Genomic DNA, 18,696 nt, shown 5'->3' with positions numbered 1-18,696 from the left:
TTACTTTTATCTTTTACATTTGAACAAAAAGTGGCATGTCCAAAAGTATTCATACCCTTCTCAATAATCAGACAAGCCTTTATTGGCTATTACAGCAATCAAACGCTTCCTATAATTGCTGACCAGCTTTTTGCATGTCTCCACTGCTATTTTTGTCCATTCATCTTTAGCGATGAGCTCCAACTCTTTCAGGTTGGAGGGTCTCCTTGCCATCACCCTGATCTTTAGCTCCCTCCACAGATTCTCAATTGGATTTAAGTCAGGACTGGGCCACTGCAAAACGTATATATATATATATATATTTTTGTCTGCTAACCATTTCTTCACTTTTGCTGTGTGTTTTGGGTCGTTGTCTTGTTGAAATGTCCACTGAGGAGCAAGGCCAAGTTTCTCTGCAGACTGCCTGATGTTGTTGTTGAGAATTTTGATGTGTTGCTCCTTTTTCATGGTGCTGTTTACTGTGATTAGGTTCCCTGTTCCACCAGCTGAAAAACACCCCCAAAACATTTGGTTCCCACCACCATGTTTGACAGTGGAGATGGTGTTCTTAGGGTTGAAGGCTTCTCCTTTTTTACGCCAAATGAAGGCTACATCATTGTGGCCAAACAATTCAATTTTTGTTTCATCTGACCATAAAACAGAAGACCAGAAGCCTTCTTCTTTGTCCAGATGAGCATTTGCAAAGGCCAAGCGGGCTTTTATCCACCTTGGTCTCTGTCCGTGGAACCCAGCAGTGTGCAGTGTCCGTTGGACTGTCTGCCTTGAGATGTTGCCACCAGCAGAGCCCAGATTCATCAGGATGGCCTTGGTGGTGATCCTTGGATTCTTTTTTACCTCTCTCACTATCCTCCTGGCCAATACAGGTGTCACTTTTGGCAACCGACCACGTCCTCTGAGATTTTTCACAGTGCGGAACGTCTTGTATTTTTTAATAATACTTTGCACTGTAGCCACTGGAACTTCAAAACATTTAGATGTGGTCTTATAGCCCTTTCCTGAATTTTTCAGCATCATTACTCCAGTATTCAGTGTCACATGATCCTTCAGAAATCATTCTAATATGCTGATTTATTATCAGTACTAGAAACAGTTGTGTTGCTTAATATTTTTTGGAACCTGTGATACTTTTTTTTGCAGGATTCTTTGTTAAATAAAAAGTTAAAAAGAAAAGCATTTATTTAAAATAGAATTCTTTTGTAACAATATACACTACTGTTCAAAAGTTTGGGGTCAGTGAATTATTGTTCTTTTTTTAAAGAAATTGTTTATATTATTAAGTAATGTTGTGTTAAATTGATACAAAGAAATAGCTAAGACTTATAATGTTAGAAAATAGTTATATTTTGAATATTTTGTTCTTTTTAACATTTTATTCATCAAAGAATCCTGAAAAAAGTATCACAAGTTCACAACAAATATTTGGTAGAACTGTTGCTGACATTGGTAATTCTAATAATAAATCAGCATATTAGAAAGATTTCTGAAGGATCATGTGACACTGAAGACCAGAGTAATGGCTGATGAAAATTCAGCTTTGCATCACAGGATTTGTTATTATTTTTTTCTTGTATATTAAAATAGAAACCATTATTTTATATTGTAATAACATTTTGCAGCATTATTGTTTTTTTCTGTATTTTTGATCAAATAAATGCAATGTCTTGATGAGGGTAGACTTCTTTAAAAAACTTACTGATCAAAAACTTTTGAGTGGCAGTGTACATTGAACCAATCACTATTAAAAAAAACAAAAATGTCACTACCAAAATGCCACCAAATGTCATCATTGTGTCGGTAGTGACAAAGGGAACACATACTCATTTTAGTACAGTTATGCACATTTTTTGTATTTTATAGTAGTATTTCAGTTAAAATTCTTAACCACATGTGATGTGGTTGCTACCAAAGCATTACTGTCACTACTGAAAATGTGCAGTCACTACCCAAACATGGGATGTTTTGTCAGAAATAAAGTATACTGAATTATCAACTAAGATGTTATGATAGTGTTTGGTTCAATGTATATTCAATCTAATGAATCCTTAAATTGAAACCAGTATGATCAACTTTTTGCCTTTTACAAAATACAACAAATCTTGTAAATAACACTTGAAATATTGTTTAAAATGTAATTGTTATTGATTTACCTCTGAAAATTTGTAATAAAATAGCAAAAAGAAATATATTTACAATGTTGATGTAAGCTAAATCTTAATAGGTCAATATAACCCTTCTAATTAAATTATTATTACTATGTTTTGGTATGTTTAGGGCAAATTCTCCAAAACCTTTCTTTTTTCAATATGATAATTAACTGCACAGTTACTATAAATGTGTACCTTGGATATTATACAATTTGCATACATACACATTTTCTTCAAGATGTTTCCAACTCTGACCTTGGACCAATACTGTAGAATGGCCCATATACACACATAATGCCTATGGCCAAATAACATCCAGTATTCTATATATAAAGATAATACATACTTGTTATGAATAATTCTAATAATAATAATAATATTAATAATAATATGACTCTTTCCAAAACCAGTTTTATCTCCCCTGCTGTTCTGAACACTGTTGCTAAGTAACAGGTAAACATAAGTACTCGGCTCTAAAAGAAGAGTAGTTATTTGTAGGGCTCTTCAAGCAGCAATCATCAACAGTGGGCACATCCATCTCAATCAGATGGGCAAAACTAGCTCTCCTATTAAACAGAGTGTGGAATACAGACATCTGAGAGCATTTGTGCTATTCGGTAAGAGGTACAATTTAGATTGTCTCATAATAATGTTCAAGCAACAGAAAATCAGTATGTTTGATGTCTGTTAGTTGTTCTTTGTTATATTTGCACACTGATCAATTCTCCCTCTTGATGCCTTGACAGCTGACAATTTTAGCATACTTTGGTCACCATAACCTACAAAATCTCATGACAAAACTTACCTCTGGGAACTTTTTCACAAGATGTGAAATACATACAAGTAAGTACACATCACTGCAGTTTCCAACAGAAATGAACACGTGAGGCGGTAAAACAGCAACCTCTTGTAATCATTTTCATACGCAGTTATGATTACACCTCCATATGCTTCGCTTTCCGGCCGTAACTAGGGATAGTTCACCCAAAAAAGAAAATTTGATGTTATCTGCTTACCCCCAGGGCATCCAAGATGTAGGTGACTTTGTTTTTCCGGAAAAACCAACAAAGATTTTTAACTCAAACTGTTGCAGTCTGTCAGTCATATAATGGCAGTCAATGGTTACCAAATCTTTAAGAGTAAAAAAAACATACACAGACAAAACCAAATTAAACTGCGGCTCGTGACGATACATTGAGGTCTTAAGACACATAACAATCGGTCTGTGCAAGAAACTGAATAGTATTTAAATCATTATTTTGCATCTACTATAGCAGATCACGTTGCTGCATCACGCGCCGCCTGTTGGGAACGCGCTCAGGAGAGTAGAACGTTGCGATGGATCAGAGGTAAATAATGATGTAAATACTGTTCATTTTTTTGCACAGACTGATCGTTTTGTGTCTTAAGACCTCAATGTATTGTCGCGAGCCGCAGTTTAATTTGGTTTTGTCTGTGTATGTTTTTTTTTACTCTTAAAGATTTGGTAACCATTGACTGCCATTATATGACTGACAGACTGCAACGGTTTGAGTTAAACATCTTTGTTTGTGTTCTACTGAAGAAACAAAGTCACCTACATCTTGGATGCCCTGGGGGTAAGCAGATAACATCAAATTTTCATTTTTGGGTGAACTATCCCTTTAATCAGTAGCTCAGCCGGCACAGAATTGGACTTAGGATGTGGAATCCTTGGGTACGAATCTAGTGAAAAACATGACTCACAGTGAGCTGATTGAGAGATTGAAAAACAAGCTAAAACAGCATGCTTGTGATTGTGTTTTTTTTACGTTGTTTAAGTGTATTTCGCATCTTGCGAAAAAGTTCCCACAGGTTGACCATAACAAATGTAACACTCTAGAAACCAATTAATATGCTCCTTTACATATGTGGAAGGCTGATTGCAACCCATTTTCCTTCCATAATGTGAAGTATTTACCAGAAAAAATGTAGGGTGGGACTTAAAAGTGAAAAATTCACCCAAAAGTGAAAATTATGTCATTAATTACTCACCCTCATGTTGTTCCAAACCCATAAGACCTTTGTTTATCTTGAGAACACAAATTAAGATATTTTTGATAAAATCCAAAAGCTTTCTGACCCTGCATTGACAGCAATGCAACTGACACGTTCATGGCCAAGGAAGGTATTAAAGCGCTAGTTCACCCAAAAATTTAAATTTTATGTTTATCTGTTTACCCCAGGGCATCCAAGATGTAGATGACTTTGTTTCTTCAGTAGAACACAAACAAAGATTTTTACCTCAAACCATTGCGGTCTGTCAGTCATATAATGGCAGGGTTAATTTGGTTTTGTCTGTGTATGTCCCATTGACTGCCATTATATGACTGACAGATTGCAATGACTTAAACATCTTCATTTATGTTCTACCGAAGAAACAAAGTCACCTACATTTTGGGATGCCCTGGGGGTAAGCAGATGAACATAAAATATTCATTTTTGGGTGAACGATTCCTTTAAGAATATCTTCAGAATAGTCCATGTGACATCAGTGGTTCAACTGGAATTTTGTGAAGCTACAAGAATACTTTTTGTACGCAAAGAAAACCAAAATAACTATTTTATTCAACATGTCAGTCATGCGCTGTGGTAGACAGAAGACAAAAATTGTTCAATACAATTTTTTTAATTGGTTTTCTTTGCGCACAAAAAGTATTGTCGTAGCTTCATAAAATGACGGTTGATCCACTGATGTCACATGGACTATTTTAACGATGTCCTTACTACCTTTTTGGGCCTTGAAATGTGGTAGTTGTGTTGCTATCTATGCAGGGTCAGAAAGCTCTCGGATTTCATAAAAAAATATCTTAATTTGTGTTCAGAAGATGAGCGAAACTCTTACTGGTTTGGAACAACATAGTAATTAATTGTAATTAATGATAGAATTTTCGTCTTTGGGTGAACTATTACTTTAATATTACCCATCAGAAATAGATTGTGAAAAGTGTGAGAAGTAAACAGAAATATTTATGTATCTATGTATAGTTAAATAATATCTAAGTAAAGTTTTCACAAAACATGCCATGAACCTCATGTTTCCTCAAACGCTTTGAAAGTTGCTTTGAAAATTCCTTTACAACAGCAACCTCCCCTACATTCTTTCTTCTTCAAAGAGCAAGAATTCAAAGAAAAAGAAATGCAGGAGAAACTTGCTTGCTTTTATTTCCTTTCAAAATTTTTAACATTTTGATTAAAGAACTTGAATTTTTTTTTGGGAATAACATGGACCAATAAAGAGTTCACAATAAGTACAGTAGCTGAAGTAGGAAAATAAAAAAGGTTTTAAGTTGACTCATACAAATACATACAAATGTTCTGTCTTTTGTTGCCAGAACTGCCATCTGAAGAGGACATGACAGCTCTTTGAAAAGATGCGTTAAGAAAACATCCATAACCATTTTGCAAACATTTTGTTGTTGTGTAAAAAAATCTCTTTTTGTACTGTAAATCCATTTTAGGCAGTTTGGGACAACAAAGCTTGATGTATGCATGGTGCTTGTCCTTGTCCTCTTTGTGATGGCCCCTGACAGAATGAGGCTGCCTCGAGTGAGTAGAGAGTATGGAGTATAGGGGGTTTGCTAGGGAGGGGGTCTAGTTTCCTGTCATGTCATGAACATGTTGGTCATTGTTTTTTTCGTTGGTTGGCGACAGATGGGATCTTTTAGCTGTGAATAATATTTTTGCATAAAATGCAATAAACAGCTTCAAGTGGTTAAGTGCATTCGGATTCTGATCTTAGCTTGTTCACTTTGACTTCTATTGAAAACAAAAAGAGAAATATTTAATTATGTACTGATTGGAGCTTTTAGACTCCAATGTAGACTTAATGTAGTCCATATGATTGTAAACAAATCTTTTCGAGTGGTTTGATTCACTAAAAATATTGAACTCAAAGATTTGATTCAATAACAATCCAAAAACTACTGCAGATATCAAGATTTTCAATGTATAATGATTTAATTTCCAGTTTGGCTTGTGGAAGACTTTCAGAAGACATACGAGTCATACATACCAGTTAAATTTATGGTGTTTTTTCCATAATTTTGGAGATATAAAGGTTATTTATTGCATTTGACAGTTCCATGAAGAACATGCAACCTTTCCATTGCACAAAAGGTTTTTTGAAAAAAATGTCCTGTCATGAACTGTTCACTGAAAGTTCCTCTTTGAGGAATCCAAAAAAGGTTGTTCACTCTTATAAAATATGTTTTTGCGGCAATGCCATAGATGAACCGTTTTTGGTTCCCCAATGAACCTTTCAGTGAACAATTCTTAAACTAACAATTTTGAGAACCATAGAACATTTTTCCACCATTAAGAAACTTTTCTGCATTTGAAAGGTTCCCTGGATGTTCAAGGTTCTTCATGGAAGCATTGATGCCAATAAAGAACCTTTATTTTCAGGAGTGTCTTTGGTTTCACTGCAAAAACACCCTTTTGGAACCTTTATTTTTGAGTGTTTCTGAAAAGAGTGACTGGAATATTATTTAAAAATTCACCTTTTGTGTTCCACAAGTGAGACAGGTTTCGATTGGCATGAAAACTCTGTCATCGTTTACTCATTGGACCTTTTTATGGACTGCTGTATGGTGGAGTGTCTTTTTTTAAGAAAGCACAAACGACCCTGAAGTACCCTTACTGCCCACCCCCACCAGCCATGCTAGACCCCCTCCCTACCCGCTCTGCTCAAATCTCAACACCAAGACCAGAGAGCTGACATTTCAATAACATACAGACGACACATGCACACACACAAAGAGGCGTCTCTTCACACTCCCAGATGTCTCAGAGATGGACTGTCACATGTCACAGGCCCAATATAGTTAAACAACATAGACTTTAAGACGTGCAATCTCTTGGAAAAAATTGTGTTTGTACCAACTCAGTCGTAATGATTGATAGAATACTTATAGTGGAGGCCGGGGCTAGTTGTCATGCAAGTTGATATTTCTCAGGGTAGGTTTTTATAAAGAAGACCAATTTTGGGTTCCACAAAGAACCTTGCAAGGCCTGTTCACACCAAGAATGAACTATGAAGATAATTATAGATGCTTTTTCTAAACGCTTTTTTAAAATGCTTCAGCTCTTTAAAGAGGTCATGAGATGGATTTTTTAAAATTATTTTAATATGTTCCTTGATGTTTACTTATAATAGTAGTAAAGTTTTTTGCACAAGCACAAAAAAAAAAACATAAATATGATATTTTCAACTCTCGTTCTGACCCTCTGTCTTTAAAGGGGTCATCAGATGCCCATTTTGAAGTTTATATGATTCTTTAGGGTCTTGATGAAAAGTCTATAATATACTTAAAAAAAAAAAAATCTTTAATTAAAAATTCTCAACAGTAGTGTAAAAAAACACCCTTTTACCTTGTCAAAATCAGCTCTGCAAAATATCAACTCATTTTATTGCACTGTCCCTTTAAATGCAAATGAGCTCTGCTCGCCCCGCCCCTCTCTGCAATGAGATGATGAGACGTGATGTTTACTTAGCCGCATTTAGCCGTGAAACTTGCCAACAAGCACATTATACCTTATATTCACTTCTGCTGTGGGTGAAGCTGCATCAGGAATGATTCGCACGAACAGTAGATCGGGACTGGCGCTTTCCTTTAAAAAAAACGAAAGTAAGGTTATCCTCTGTGTCTTCAGCGGCTCAGATGTCGGGAGTAAATGATGACTCCTTTGTTCATTATTACATCCAACAACAGAGCACAATCGCTCAATCGGACACATTTTTGTTTTCCCCTGCACCTAAGTCGACACAATGGCGATCGGAGTCGGACTGTTTGAGCTCGGTGGGGGCGGGTCTAAGGTAAGGCGCTCATGTCAATCAACTACCGTGGGAGCGGCATCTGTTGTGTGCCATTACAACGTCAAAGAAGCTGAGAATGACCTGATTTTAAAAAGGGGATATTACTTTTAAAGATTTTAAAAAACCACTGGGTGGATTTTTGTCATTGTAGGGTGGTTGTGTACACAAACTGCCAACACACATTAATGTTGTGGCATCCTATGACCCCTTTAAGGAATCTGTTTTGATTGGTTAACCTCATTGCATAACAAACAGTATTAACGCTCTCTCACTATTGCATGTGAGTGTTTTGACAACATGATAAGAAAACAGTAATTTCCAGACAAAGCATTCACTGAAACCATTTACTTACCTTTTATGATGCAGCTGCAGTCAGATCTAGCACCGCTTAATTTTTCAACAAATGTTTCTTTGTGAACTTTCTATGACGCTGTGCCTCTTTACAAAACTAAATGCTCCGATCAATCCTCAGACACAATCTAGGATGCCATTAAATATAAACTATACACTTGTTCCTTACACTGGGATCCTTCTTATATCTGTACAAAGATGCGAACAAACTGTTTAAACCAAACGCGTCTAAGCAAACATTCTTTCACTCCATTTGTCTTATTGACAACAGACTCAAGCTAGTAGAATGAGTAGAATGAAACGCACATCTGTACTGTATCTGTACATACTGTATTCAGTGTAGACAAGATAGCGGCAGTGATTGTAATTTCTATTCGCTTTTGACGCAACAGCTGTTAAGCCACTGAACATAGTAGGCAGGGCCTATGGTGAGAAGATGGCTATTTCTTGATGCCTTGCTCTGGTTGCAGTATTTATGCAAATGTTTGCTCCCGGGTGATGTGACCCCGAGCCTCAGATCCAAACGAGGCTTCTTGGAGCTTTAGTAAATAAATGTGACCCTGGACCACAAAGCCAGGTATATTTGTAGCAGTAGCCAGCAATTCATTGTATTGATTTTTCTTTTATGCCAAAAATCATTGTGATATTAAGTTAAGATCATGTTCCATGAAGATACTTCGTAAATTTCCTACCGCAAATATATCAAAACGTATTTGTGATTAGTAATATCCATTGCTAAGAACTTAATCTGGACAGCTTTAAAGGTGATTTTCTCAATATTTCGATTTTTTTGCACCCTCCGATTCCAGATTTTCAAATAGTTGTATCTCGACCTTGCAGAATGTTTTATTGGTACAAAGACCTCTTATAATGCAAAAGACCAAGGCAAATTAGATTTCTCATGTCATGACCCCTTCAAAGTTTGGTGGATACTGATTGGCTGTCAATGTTTTTATTGTTCATCAGCTAGAAGAAAAACGTTTTAAAAGTAATGTTCCTCTGTATTATATTTATCTGTGCATTATATCTGTGGTTGTGGATATTCCTATTATCATAGAATTAGAATGGCAATTACAACTTTATTATCTTTATCATTATTTATCCTCCTTGGTGTGAACAGGTCTTTAAAGTCGGCATCAAATGAAAATTCACCCCATATAGAACCAATCCTCCCCTACTTTTATCTTTTACATTTTTTGATAATCCATTACTCTCAGATCACAATGCAGAAGAAAAAAAACTGTCAGTATAAAGAACCTTTTATGGAAAACGGAAACCTTTATTTTCAAGTGCACAGGAGAAAAATCCAGGTAATTCAACACACATTGACCTTTTGTGACAACATGACGCTATAGTGGGGCAAGTTGTCACTGTGGAGCATGATGTCACTGTGGAATCAAAAGCAATTCATTAAAAAAAAAAATGGTTTCGTCAGCAAATTATAACATTTCAAACATCTTCCCCCAATAATAATGTACAGACAGCCATCAAAATAGACTTTACACTTATACTACCCCCTTGTGAGCTTTTCCTTAATGCATGTGTGTTATAGAGGGTAAGTTATGACTGAGGTTGTGGTCTAGATGTGAATTGCGGTGGGATATCATGTGTGCCACAGGGAATGTCAGTGTCACGACCTTTGTGGGCATGTAGACAAAGGGATCGTGATACTTTTCTTATCTGACTCGCCATCTGTGGTGGTGTTGAGGGGGGCCAGGGAAGTGAAAACAATTTGACCATTAAATCTCCGCCCCCGAGTTGAAAGAGCAAAGCGCTAAATTGGTGTTCAGGGAGGAGTCAGAGAGAATCCCTGAATGTACCAACACCACTAATATATCATTTCTAATAGCATATCTATAGATTCAACAGCAACACAACGCGAATAGAGTGAAAGAAAGTGAAGAAACTGGGCGTTGAAGTTATAGCAGAGAGTGTCCCTCCCTCCAGGCTGAACTGTAGAAAGGGTCTGGTCTGCGCTAGCAGAGGGACGCGAGATTAGGGCAGCAGTTTGGGGGTCTCTGGAATTTATTAGCTGACGCTTGAAGCTTGTTGTTTTTTTTTTGCTGGATTCGGAGCTGATCTACAGGTTCGACAGTTTTTCACTCGGCATTCATTCACGCAGACTTGCGACTATCACATTTTTACCGCGTTTCATCCCTGGAACTCAGGACAGCGAAGAAGACGCGTGTTGTTTGGATTTCGAGGTGAGATTCTCGGGTAAACTCAACTCCGCTGGTGTTTACGTGAATGCAAACTTGTGATAGCTATTCAGTGACATACGAAGCTCTTTTTATCTATTCATTTAATTCAAATCTGCTCAAAACAGCGTGTTTCATTTTAAAACTCTGCCTTATATGGTTATTTCATAAGCAGGGTAGAACAAAATAGATGAACACTGAAATGTATTGTTTTGACATTAGTGCAGTGGTTCTTAATAGGGCTTATTCGTAAATTTAATTTTAGTACAGCCTAACAACTGTTTTGAGAAGCGTGAAGGCAGAAAACATACAGAATTTAAAACAGTCGTTTGTGTATTCGGTTAACATTGCGTTTCTCTCACCCCCTCAAGCAAACAATTTTCTTACGTTATACTCGCTCGTATTTCACCGATGAAGGCGCGTGTCACCATCCGGCGGTTTCTGTTAAATCTAATTAGTTGAGTATAGCTCGGAGAAAGTCTGGGTGGGATGAGGAGGCATCAAGCTGGCGGTTTTCCCACGGGGTGTGACAGCAGGCAGCGTGTGTTGTCCAGGAGGTCCCATCATAACTGTAGTTTATCCCCCCAGACGCACAGGTCAGCAGATGGAGGCAGCCCTGCCGACGGGCTTGAGTTCAGTGCCAGTTTAAATCAATCAAACATCGTGTCAGACCGCCGTTCGTGTCTTCAAAGTGTCTGTCTGTCTGTCTGTCTGTCTATCTATCTATCTATCTATCTATCTATCTATCTATCTATCTATCTATCTATCTATCTATCTATCTATCTATCTTAGATATAGCCTAATCATTTAACCCTTGACATTTCTGTTAACAAAGATTGAAATTCTTCAGGCTTTCAAACAATGGTGCACCATTAGACATGAATTATGGGTTTTTTCCTGAAAATCAAAACAATGTATGAGTATTATCTTTGGCCTTATTCCAGAAGCAACAAAAACAGTGCCGGGTTAGGTTAATGTATCCTGTACAATATTTTTGAAATCTTCTAATCTTTAAATGCACTTAACCGGTGATGTTAATTTTAAGAAAAACGCCTCTGGATGTTTTTCCAGCCTACATGATCTTCACAGCCTGTCAAACTACATCAAATATGGTGGTATGCTGTAACTAGATATGCCTTGCAATCTTATCTAATCAGGTGTTATTGAGAAGAACTTGAAAATTATGCTGTTGTTGTTGAAACTTGGACATTTGTGAAGAATCTCTTAGGTTAAACAAACCCCTGCCATTTATTCTCAAGTGGTTATTGAAAGATTTGCAAGTACACAGGCCTTAAATCTTACATTCCAGCTGTCTAACTTCATGCGTGCTGTAACTCTATATCCATTAGAGGGTTTTGGTGAATTCGTCCACCTATTTCTGGACCCTATTTTTGTAGTCTGACATAAAGGTTTGCTGCACTTGTTCCACAAAGCAGACTCAGACCAGTTTTCAATTAGTCAGGCACTTGTGCGTGAAGATATTGGCTCTGAGGGATCCATTAATGCCGGCCTCTGGTGGCTTTGTAGTTTAGCTAAATGCTGATGTCAGAAGCACTCAAAGGCTTCACTCACACAACTCGACGTGGGCTCAGAGGTAAGACTAGAGCCTTAACCTTTACATACATTCCTCTGAGCTATTGCAGGGTTTTCAAAAAGAACCAATACATTCTCTTGGCAGTTTGTAACTATATGTGACCCTGGACCACAAAACCATTCTTAAAGGACAAGTGTGTTTCCAGAACAAAAATGTACAGATAATTTACTCAGCCCTTTGTCATCCAAGATGTTCATGTCCTTCTTTCTTCAGGTGTAAAGAAATTATGTTTTTTGAGGAAAACATTTCAGGAATGTTCTCCATATAGTGGACTTCTATGCTGCCACTGAGTTTGAACTTCCAAAACGCAGTTTAAATAAACTCCCATCTCATTTTCAAAGTAAATGTGCAAGGAGGGTCAAACAGCCTTTACAAAAAATGCCCTATACATGCCCTAACTGTCATGAAACAGAATGCACAGAGTTCATGCAGAGCTAGACAAGACAAGCATTTACGGTTAAAAAGTGTATAAATTGTCAGATTTTTTTTTAGAAAATAACCAATTGTTTCGCTGGGTAAGACCCTTCTTCCTTGGTTAGGATCGTTTAGAGCCTTTTGAAGTTGCATTTAAACTGCATTTTGGAAGTTCATACTTGCAGGCACCATTGAAGTCTACTATATGGAGAAAAATCCTGAAATGTTTGAAATGGTTTTACGACTATAAAAGGAAAGACATAAACATCTTGGATGACAAGGGGGTGAGTAAATTATCTGTACATAAGTAGCACATAACAAATTATTTTGAGTTAAAACAAATTTATTTTTTATTATTATTTTTTTTACAGTGAATGCATAATATGGGTTTTGTGGTCCAGGGTCACATATGTATTGGTGAATTTGGGTAATTCATAAAAAATCGGCTTAGGTGTGATGTGACCCTTCATGCTGATTTTTCCTAAAGAATGTACGTTTTTTACAAATACATTTAATGAAGTAATATGAAATCACCACCTCATAAAATAGTTAATTTTTCCTTTGAGATTGGGTTGGAAAGACCCTTAAAATGTGGACATCAGAGGCCTAGAAATTATAGTGTTTGGTCTAATCTACAAGCTTTGTCCTTTGGAAAAAGCTAGATCAATGTGATACCTAATTTGCCCACTTTTTAAATACTCTTTGTTTTTACGGTGTATTGGTGAAATGAACCATGACAATGATTTCTTTTTGGATCGATTATATTTTAAGATCAATGATCGCTATTATTTGGTAATTATCCGATGAAAATTGTGTTTACACACATGAAAATGAGCCAATTGATTATTTAGAAGTGTATCAAACTAACCTAGTAAGAACTAAAGCAGTGGGCTGATGTGTTATGGAAGAAGTAGCCTGTGATGTTCTGCTTGAGCAGACACGGAATCGTTCAGTCACTAAAGCATTGAGCTACTGGAAATGAGTCTTTGGTTCTTCGTCGCGGGAAGTCCCTGTTGAGAGCAAGAGGCCCGTCTCCAGGCTGTAATATTAATATCAGTTGACATGGCGGCAAATGAACTGGTCGTCAGGGCTGGTTTGATCTCCACTGCAGTTCCCAGATCTCTAATCGGCGCAGGTGATTCATTCCACCCTGAGCTCTTATCCAGCCTCCAGTGAAATGCCCTTATTGACAGCAGAGCGAAGTCCCTTGGAGAAAAGGAGGTCAAGTCATCACTTTCTTCCAAGTTTCAGGCATCAGAGCTACACGAGTTGGCAGTTTGTAGTCTGCAGAGGATCTGGAATGAGATAGAGTATCTATTGCCTTGAAAAGAAAATTGCTTTCCCCCCCCATTTGCTGGAGGACTCTCATCTAATGCGTGTGACATGGGGCGCTTCACCCGGTAATGGGTTTTGGGGCCTCGTTGCCTCTGAGACATATGAAATTTGCAAAGGAGCTGTGTAGATTAATTACCATGAAGAATATGTGTGCTTTGGTCATAGATTCTTCAAAAATGAAGAGGCTTGTCAAGTATGACCCGCCGCCGTATAACTTCAATTGTGAATGCAGATCTTTTTTTGTTATGCCAGATGCTTTTGTCCTAGAAGGCTTTGAGAAACTTTAGAGGATGCAGCTGAGAGCTCCAAAGTTCATTCAAGACAGGGATGTCCACTGACCCTGGTAAATAACAGGACCTCGTTATCAAGAGGAAACAGGCTGCTTGTTTGTGTTAGGCGTAATGCTTATCTATTATTCAGGCAATTTCCTTCAATATTACTGTGCCAGGGATATAATGAGGTGAAAGTATGCATAAAACAAGCTGGGGCCTACAGATAGCTGAGGGTCTCACATTCATTATCTAACCTTTACCCACAAAGAAATGCAGATTTTAGATGTATTACAAGCTTGTTTTTTTCTACACTCCAATTTGGAGTGTAGGTTTTACATGGAAGGACCCTTGTGTTGCTGGTGAGTTCATTCAAAAATGCTATCTCTCTCACTATCTGCATTTTAGTTACAGATAGAAATCTTGCTACAGGTACAGTGATTAAGCAGGAGGAGAATAATAGAAAAGTTTGGAGTCAAGGCCTTCTTAAGATGCTTATTATATTTAGTGATTAAGGTGGCTTACTTTCCTTTGAAGAGTCTGTTTAATGAATAGTTGCAGCAGTCGACATTGGTAGTGGGTTTGGTTTTTTATTTGAGAGGAATACAGAATTACTTCCTTTTAGCTTGCAAAGAATAACTTGCACGCTTGCTCACTGTTAATGCCTGCTGGTAATTCAGTAAAAAGCTTGTTAAATAAAATAAAAAAAACACTGTTTCCATCCAATGAGTCAATGAGAACAAAATCGTCACTTTCAGATACACTGGGCAATAAATATCTGTAAGAAAAGTAGGAGAAGCTAGAAGCTAGTGAATAGTAATTTTCATATATAATAAATTACTTGCGCCTCAGAGCGAGCAGGCGAAACTATAAATGCGGTCATTGTTTTCAAAGGTGGATGTCTACTGTTTGGGAATGCAGTCATGCAAAATGATTGGTCTGCTGGTTAAGTCAGGTTATTTTAAAAACCACTTCAAGGGAATGTAAAATTTTATTTAGGCAAATTAAGGGATTTTCTTTTAAAATTTGGTGTTTCCATCAATTGTTTCTTATCCCTGCTAAAAGACAACGGCTAAAACCAGTCTAAGCTGATTGTTTGGTTTTAGCTGGTCATTCAGTCTGGTCTTAGCTGGTCAGCAGGCTGGTTTTAGAGGGGTTTTGGCCATTTCCTTAACTGGTCAGGCTGGAGACCAACTGGAACAACCAGCTAAAACCAGCTTGACCAGCCTAGCCAGGCTGGGAGACCAGCTAAAACCAGCTACTTCTAGCCTAAACCAGTTAAGACCAGCTTAGGATGGTTTTAGCTGTTTTATTCAGCAGAAATGCAAGACTTCAAAATGTCCATAAAAACAGGGTGATGGAAACATAGCTTATATATAGTATTTACAGTATATCACAATTGGTAGAAAATTGGTAAAAAGGTATTTTTAATTACTGCTGAAAACCAGCTTGGTCTCATTGTTAAAGGGTTAGTTCACCCAAAAATGAAAATTTGATGTTTATCTGCTTACCCCCAGGGCATCCAAGATGTAGGTGACTTTGTTTTCTCAGCAGAACACAAACGAAGATTTTTAACGAAAACCGGTGTCATTTTAACTTATTGCAATACAAATAAGTTGATATAACTTTAAATAGCTTAAGTTGATTTAACTTAAAATCTTAAGGCAGCTGCTAAACTTAAGTTTTTAAGTTGAAACTGGTGAAAACTTTTTCAGTGGACGTATTTCATGTCTCGGAAAACATTCCCACGGGTACGTTTTCGTCATCGGACCAGGTTGGTAATGTAGTGAAGCTACAAGATACTTTTTGTGCACACAGAAAACAAGAATAATAACTTTAATCCACAATTTCTTATTTTCTGTCAGTCTTTGATGCACGTTCAAGATTTTGTCATAAAATTGATGAATACAGTTTTTATTGTTGTTTTCTTTGCATTAAAAAAGTATTCTCGTAGCTTCGTAAAATTGCGGTTTTAGTATTCATAAGCGTTTGTAAGTCTGTAAAGTTGTTGAAGTTTTAGTGTCTTTGCAAACGTAAGTAAATGTACGTTTGGTAGAAGCAGACTTTATGTAAAAATACTGACAAAGTAGATGTATCGTTTAGAATATAAAATAGATGTTTGCTATCAGTTATGTTATATAGAAAATGGTGAATAAAATTTTTAAAACTATTTAACAGTATGGAAATTACATGTATGATCTTGATAAATATAATACAATTTTTTACTGTATATGGTAAGGGGACTTACAAGTAGCAACTGTAACAACAGTTTTTACAGTGGTATCTCACATTCTTTTTACATTAGAGTTATACACATTTTTGCAGTGATAATAACAATGCATTTTTTCTGATAATTAAAAATAAAGAACATTTCTCAAAACCATTAGCTGTTTATGATAACGGCACACACAATTATCCTTGTATATCCTTCAGCTATTGAGTAAAAGAGCTCTGTTGATCTGAGTTGCTCTCTTCATGACATTTGTACAGCCTGAACACAGACAGTTGTTTCTCTCAGTATGGGCTCACATTATAGTAAAGGCCTTTTTCTCCCTTTGACACAGTTAAAGTCCTCACTACTCCTGACTCAGGCATATTTGTGTGCTTCTGATCTTTCTCTTTTTTTCTTTCTCATTCCAGTAGAAGTTTATTCCCCAGATTTTTTCCCTGTCCTCCCCACCTCTTGTTTCCCCCCTCCTCTGGGTTTTTGGTTTTGGTAACATTTCTGTGGTCGCTCCTGTGTATTCAAGTGCACATAGCAAACTCAAAAGCCATTACTCTACAGACAGACATTCCTTTGTGGAAAGCGTTTGGTAGGATTTAGTCTCTTTTCAGTGCTCAGTGGTGTTAAGATGTTCACTAGTGTTTTGTGCTCTTTTGAGATGATTAAGAAACACGTTGTTCTGTCTTTCAATACCACCCACACATACAAGGACATTAGCATGCATTCACAGAAATACACACTCGCAGCAGAGTGGAATGAGCACAGCTGGCACAAGTTCATTCGCTTTGTGTGTTTAAGGTCTTTGCTCTATGATACAATATTAAAAAGGCTGTTCTGTTTAGGATCATGTTTCGAATTCTGGACATTGTGACCTGTGATTTATATAGCTGAAGCTAAATGAAGTTAGCAGGTACAGTCGGTGTTTCCCTGAAGTGTGGCTGTATTTGGAGATAGTGGTTAAATAGCAGATCTTGCATTATATTTATCAAGCTGTTTTTTTTCTGAATGTGCTGAGATAAGCTGTCCTTAAAATACAAACATGATGAGTATTACAGTATGAACCATTTGGACATAAATAGGTTGTGTGTTGTTTTCCCCTAGATTTTATCACCATTATGCACTTTTATGCATTATGCATTAGTGCATTATATTAATATGCTTCTGCAGAACTGAGATGTTTCTGTATTAGAATTTGTTCATGTTTTTATTCATTCTGTCTGTAATTTCACAACACATTAGGCTGATGTAAAAACACAGTTAACAATTCAAGCTTAATAAAAAAAGAGCAATGCAGACACACAATGTGAACTGCTAAGTACATTTTATATACACATTATGAATCAAAAGTTTAGACACACCAAGTCATTCTTTCTTATGACTTTTTTCACATTTTAGAATGATGCTCAAAACTAAAAACAGAAAGACAAAAGACAGTTTCTTTGACAGTAATATTGTCATTATAGAACGGTTTTCTATTTTAATATATTTTAAAATGTCATTTATTTCTGAGCAACCATTATTTCAGTCTCCAGCATCACATGATTCTTCAGAAACAATTTTACAACCTGATCTCTAATGATGAAAACTGTGGTAACTTTTTTGCAAGACAGAATTTCGTGACATATTCAATGTGAAATATCCATACATTTTATGTGATGTTGGGTTTGTACATGTCGCCGCAGTTCTGACTTGAAATGTCCGTTGAGTGGCGCTATAACTGTAATGCTCTGTGATGTTTTAAAATAGCGAACCATCTGCACTACACCCGTGTGACGTAAAAACGCAATCACAAGAACGCCCTTTTAGCTTGTTTTTCAATCTCTCATCTTTTAGCTCATGTTTTTCACGGAATTCGTGCCCAAGGATTCTGCATCCTTAGTCCAGCTCTGTGCAGGCTGAGCTACTGAGCAAGCTTGTTACGTCCGGAAAGTGGAACATATGGAGCTATAATTGTAACTCTGTATGAAAACGATTAAAAATGCTCACTGTTTTACAGCCTCTAGTGTTTATTTCTAATGGAAACTGCAGTGATATGTACTTATTTGTACGTATTACGCGTCTTGCGAAAAAGTTCCTACATGTACGTTTTCTTCTGGAGATTAGGTAGTCATTCTAATATGCTGATTTGGTGCTCAAGAAACATTTCTTATTATTATCACAGTGTTGCTGCTTAATGTTTATGTGGCTGGAAACCGTCATAGTATCTTTTTGTTAGTATTCTTTGATGATTAGAAAGTTCAAAACAGCATTTAACTGAAATAGAAAATCCAAATTTTGTAACATTATGCATGACTTTACAGTCACTCTTGATAATGCAATAGATCCCTACTG

General features: G+C 36.8%; 1 protein-coding gene across 1 annotated transcript in view; it reads left to right on the top strand.

Moving 5' to 3' along the window:
- The first annotated feature begins 10,173 nt into the window (after nt 1-10,173).
- tspan18b (tetraspanin 18b) overlaps nt 10,174-18,696 on the top strand; it is a 74,265-nt gene continuing 65,742 nt past the window's right edge. Inside the window, exon 1 of the mRNA XM_073850744.1 lies at nt 10,174-10,535. The gene's annotated coding sequence lies outside the window, so the exon portion shown is untranslated. The remainder of the gene's footprint in view (nt 10,536-18,696) is intronic.

The sequence above is a fragment of the Garra rufa genome, chromosome 11, assembly GCF_049309525.1.
Source record: "Garra rufa chromosome 11, GarRuf1.0, whole genome shotgun sequence".
Lineage (NCBI taxonomy): Eukaryota > Metazoa > Chordata > Actinopteri > Cypriniformes > Cyprinidae > Garra > Garra rufa.
Note: the sequence above shows the minus strand (reverse complement) of the source record. Positions and strands in the feature narration are given on the sequence as shown.